The sequence below is a fragment of the Triticum dicoccoides genome, chromosome 4A, assembly GCF_002162155.2.
Source record: "Triticum dicoccoides isolate Atlit2015 ecotype Zavitan chromosome 4A, WEW_v2.0, whole genome shotgun sequence".
NCBI lineage: Eukaryota > Viridiplantae > Streptophyta > Magnoliopsida > Poales > Poaceae > Triticum > Triticum dicoccoides.
Window position 1 is genome coordinate 589,314,410 of NC_041386.1, and position 5,700 is coordinate 589,320,109.

The window sequence follows — 5,700 nt, forward strand, 5'->3', positions numbered from 1 at the left end:
GTGAAAGACCCATAGTGATAGAATCAAACACATCTTGAAGAACAGGAAAACAATGAAATGACCAAGTCGTTGCTTGGGGAGAGCCTCAAAAGCTGTAGCAAATCGGGACTGAACCCTTTTTGTGCTCTCAATCCTACTCCCAATGTAAGTACTTTAAATCCCTTTAACTTATTTATCATTTTCTCATAAACTGGTCATCTTCTCACTATCATTTATGTTTTCAGGTCGACTCTCCCTTTTGGAAGAAGAAATTGCCCACTACTGCTTTTACCAAGAAACAGAAGACAACAACTAGAGGTCCCGGTCATCCCAAGAAAAGCACCGCTGAAGACCTGCTCAAGCTTAATGATGATGAGTCAAAGGTAGAACTTGACTCCCTTGGTCATCTTTTTTATGAAACTTATTTATGCCGACTCTTCTCAGGGTGATGCAACAACAAGTCATGCGGATGCAACAGAGGTAATCGTTGTCTCCTCCGACTCAGTACCCTTGGCAAGACAAAAAATTCGGCAGGCTATCTAGAAGGTGAAATTTTCTCATCCTCTTGCTTACTTGGATCCCAATTTTTTTTGAAGAAACATCAACATGAAGCAAGATGCCCAACCCGAAGTGGCGGTTCTCAAGACCTTATTTCCGGCTTACCAAGTACGCCTGCTCCTCGCAAGCGTCAACACGAGGTGGTACATGATTCAAATTCTCTTCCTTTAGTTGGCTTCATACGTTAGCCTCTCACTCCTTCTGACTCAAATTATCAGAAGACTCCTCCATCGTCCGGCGACTCTTCTAGCACCCAAATGTCTGCCTTTAAAGTTGCCCAAGGGTAGGTGCTAAGGGTAAATCCTTTGTGTCCTTTGTCCCGTTCAAATCCTTCGAGCTAACCCGCGTTGTGATGGCTCCACACCTAAGTTCTTTCACTATGGAATCTGTCATGACAAAACCACGACAGAAACCGAAATGCTTGTTGCCTTTTCGTTCATTCCTAGGCGGCCCCAAAAAACATCAAAGTGAGACGAAACCAAAAATATTATATTGCTTTATTTCCAGTGTATATATATATATATATATATATATATATATATATATATATATATATATATATATATATTACCCACGAGGTCAAACAATAGTTAGCGATCTAATTCATTGGTTTTTTTTGAGCATCAGTACAGACACAAGCGCTCATATACACGCGCATACACTCACCCCTATGAATGCACATACGCACACCCTACCCGTATGAGCACCTCTGAGAGACTGAGCCGGCATATCATCTTGAGATTTACGAAGTCACCGTAGGCGCCTCATCATCGATGGGAACATCTCCTCCCACTGAAAACGCATCGCTAGAAATCCTGAAATAAATCCAGGAATAATGCGAGCACCAGGATTTGAACCCTGATGGGTTGGGGATACCACTGTCCACCTAACCATGTCAACCACAGGTTGGTTCGCTAATTCATTGGTTTGTGGGATGAAGACCTCACATGGATAATTAGTTTGGCTAAAAAAGGAGAGGAGAGGAGAAGATTGCTAATTTGGGCGCGGCAATCTCTCCTGGCCTCTCACCGTAATTCTAATTTGGATACCTCATCTTCACACCACACCACAATCTCTCCTCCTACGTACTGTACAAACCAACTAATGCAAGACAAGAGTAGCAACAATGGCAGTGCATCAGTGCACAGTGGCGCTCTTTGTGGCTGTCACCCTCATGGCGGGGCCAGCTGTCTCGTATGCTGTCGAAGCCAGCTCTGCCCTGGCCGGGGCACAACCGAAGGCCATGACCGAAGAGTAGAGGCTAATTGAGAAGGCCAACAACGCCTTCAAGGAAGCTGTGGCGGCCGCAGCTGTGGTCGCTCCAGCGGACAAGTACAAGACATTCCAGACCACCTTCACCCTGAACTTTGGCTGGTCTATCGGAGGGATCACCGGCACGTTGAACTTCCAGGCCACGTTCACCACTAGGATCGCCTTCGCTCAATTGACGGCCTACCACTTCGCCAAGGGCGCTACCCCGGAGGCCAAGTACGATGCCTTCGTGGCCATCCTCAGCGAGTCGCTCCGCATCATCGCCGGCATCCTCGAGGTCCACGCCGTCAAGCCCGCCGGCGAGGAAGTCAAGGGGGCAATCCCTGCCGAAGAGCTGAAGGCCATCGACCAAATCGACGCTGCCTTTAGGACTGCAGCCGCCGCCGCCGACGCTGCCCCGATCAAGGACAAGTTCGCCGTCTTCAAGTCTGCCTTTAACAAGGCCATCAAGGAAACCACAGGCGGTGCATACGAGGGCTACAAATTCGTCCCCGACCTTGTGTCCAGCATCAAGAAGGTCTACGGCATCACTGTTCCCAATACGCCCAAGGACAAGCTCTTGGCCTTTGAGTCCGCCCTGAGCAAGACCATCCTCGCCATGGCCGCTGCGGCCACCGCCCCTGCCACTCTCACTGCCGACACTGCCACTCCCACTACCATAGCAACTGCCACTCCCACTATCGAGAAATCATAAGAAAAGGCTTATCTTATCTCATAATGTTTTTAGGAATAACTAGTTATTGAAGATAAAGCTCAGATATAACCCATTGTATGCGTATTTTTTTGTCACATCTAAATTACATGCAAAACTTAAAATAAGACTGTCTTATCAATCATTGTAGAAGCCCTTAGGGCATGTATAATGTTTCTATCTTAAGAATGCCACGTAGGATAAATAATAAGGTGGAGGAATGAGAAATCATAAGACAAGAGATAATTTCTTAGCACAATATGTCTCACAATATCTTTAGGAATAGCTAATTATTTAAGATAATGCTAAAAGATGATCCATTGTAGACGAAAATCATTTTCTAAGCCCGAGCACATCTGCACCCGTGTTGAATAACAAAATTAAAACAAATACTAGCAAAATTCAAAAAATTCCAATTTTTTCCATGGTAGACAATTTGATGCGTGACGTCCGCCCCAATTTTCAAATTATTTGGACAACTGAGCTACACTCGGCAAAAAAGACAAATTCACGCAACATGCTCAAGAGGAGACACTACAACATTGGGGATGATTACAACTGCCTATTATGTGATCAACAAATAGAAGAGGACATGGAACATATGATCTTCCAATGCTCCTTTAATAAGCAATGCTGGTCCATCCTAGGTTTCACATGGGAAGACACTGGATCCAGACTTCAATGGATAAGCCACGCGGCCATCAATTGGAGCAAGCTCATGTTCATGAAAATATTTCTACAAGCTTCTTGGAGTATCTGGAAAGAGAGAAATAACAAGCACTTCAGAAGCATCACCCCCACTTTCCATTCTTGGCTTGTACGATTTAAACATGATTTCAGCCTCCTCCAACATAGAACTAGGACTGATATAAGAGAGACTTCATTCACTCTTTTGTACAAAACTTACCACCTCATTAGACTTTCCAACATAAAGTAGTAGTTACTCCCTCCCAAAGTGGAGGACGAGTATTCTGTAATTATGTTATGTACATTGTACCATATTTTTGAATAATACAAACACTGTTCATGTACCATATTACTCCCTCCCAAAGTGGAGTCTCTCCCACTGTATGACCTCTAAAAAAGACAAATTCGGAGTCTGTAAAACAGTTTACTATTCATGTATTGTTTTGACCCGATTTGTCTTTTTGCTGAAAGCTACTCAGATGCCGAAATGAGCTAATATTTAGAGAGAACCTCATGCAATAAACTGTCTACCATGGGATTTTTTTTTGGATTTTTGGAATTTTTTTTTACTATTTGTTTTATTTTTTATCTAACCGGATGCACATGAGCCTCGACATCGAATCGATGCACTCCATTGTAGACATATTTTTTGCCATCTCCAAATTACATGCAAGACTTAAGATAAGACTATCTTATCAACCATTGTACATGCCCTTATCACACAACGAACTGCATATAAAAACTGACGTGGAACCAATCACGTGCCAAGGTGTTCGCGCAAACGTAACCGACAGAGGATGGGGAGTCGCTGCAAAAATGCCCACAACTAACGATCGTCAGTTAGCTTTCTTTGTAATTAATCTGTTTTGGACATGCACGGTCAGCACACCAGCAATATATCGATTCATGTGTAAAATTTACTTAAATCTATATAGGATGGCTTGGTCGTCTCCAATGCCTCTTAGATCCAGCCCGTAGAGATGAGGATTTAGTTGGTGGCAGGGAGCCAAGGGTGGGGATAGCTAAGGCTGACCATAGTGGTGGTATCTTAGCTTGTATCATGCACTCAGGAATAGCAAACATGCTGATATGGCAGAGAATTAAAGAAGAGCGAGAGGGTTAAAATAACATAGGTAGATACCGTATCATTTGTATGATACCCTAAATGTTATGCTACTTTGTGTCATACATGGCAATAAATATGATCATCTATGGTACTACTCTATAATACTATGCACTACGAAGATAGTATCATACATTAGTATCACTAGTAATAATGTACGTGCAATGCATGTTTATATTAGGTAGGATATTAGTTGCAGTTTATATTAGGTAAGATATATCTGTTGCACGTTGGTATTTGGTAAGATATCAATTACTTTTTCGCGGGAATGATAGGATATTAATTACATGGCAGATTTCAAGGGATGGCGTTGAGTCAAAACGTGTTTATAACCAATGGTAGTGGTGGATAATTAGAGCGTTAAACGTGTTTGATGCTCAACATTGGAGCGATTTGAACCGCTAGATAACATGACTTGACGATCGAGATAATTTGAATCTGGCCATTTGGGTTTTTTATATTGGTATAGATGTGTATGATACTAGTATATAATATTCCGAAATATGAGTAGCCTAAGGGCATCTCCAGCCGTTGGCCCCCCCAGGACGCATAAAAATCGCCCCCTGGAGGCGAGCCGGCGATACAATCGGCGCTGGGGGCGGTTTTGCGCCCAGTCATCGCCCCCAGGCGCCGAAATTGACCCACTTTGCAGCCCAATTTCGGCGAATAAAGGGCCCATATGGGCGAGAATAGGCCCATATTCGGCGTGGTTTCGCCGTGTCTCGGCATTCAATTATCAACACAATTATTTTTTATCACATATTTCATCACAGAAAAATCAAATACTTCAACAAAATAGTACAACAACAAATAGTTCAATACAAATTATATAGTTCAACAAATAAAAACTCGTATTTCATCACACGGCGTCCCCCTTTAGCCTCCATAGGTGCTCAATCAGATCTTTCTGCAGTTGATGATGCACATGTGGGTCTCGGATCTCCTAACGCATACTGATATAGGCAGTCCAAGTTGCCGGTAGCTGGTGATCAACTTCGGCTAGAGGACCCTGCCTGTAGTATGGTTCAGTGTCAAACACTGGGTCTTCTTGCTCGCTCTCGATGATAATGTTGTGCAAGATGACACAACAAGTCATAATCTCCCACATTTGATCTTTGGACCAGGTCTGACCGGGGTACCGAACAACAGCAGATCGAGATTGGAGCACACCAAATGCCCGCTAGACATCCTTCCTGCAAGCCTCCTGAAGCTTCGCAAACCAGGCGTTCTTGCCTCCTGCCACAGGGTTTGGGATCGTCTTCACAAATGTTAAACCGCGCCTCTGCGGCCAAAAACGGCGGCCGGAAACGCCCAGCTGCTGTGGGAGGGGCTGTCGCGGCGAAGCGCTACTATTTTCCGGCGGGGAATGACTATCTAGCGGAGTAGGGCG

General features: G+C 44.1%; 1 pseudogene; it reads left to right on the forward strand.

Annotated features, from left to right (window-relative positions):
* Positions 1–1,663: 1,663 nt before the first annotated feature.
* On the forward strand, positions 1,664–2,503 carry LOC119289226 (annotated as a pseudogene).
* Positions 2,504–5,700: the final 3,197 nt, after the last annotated feature.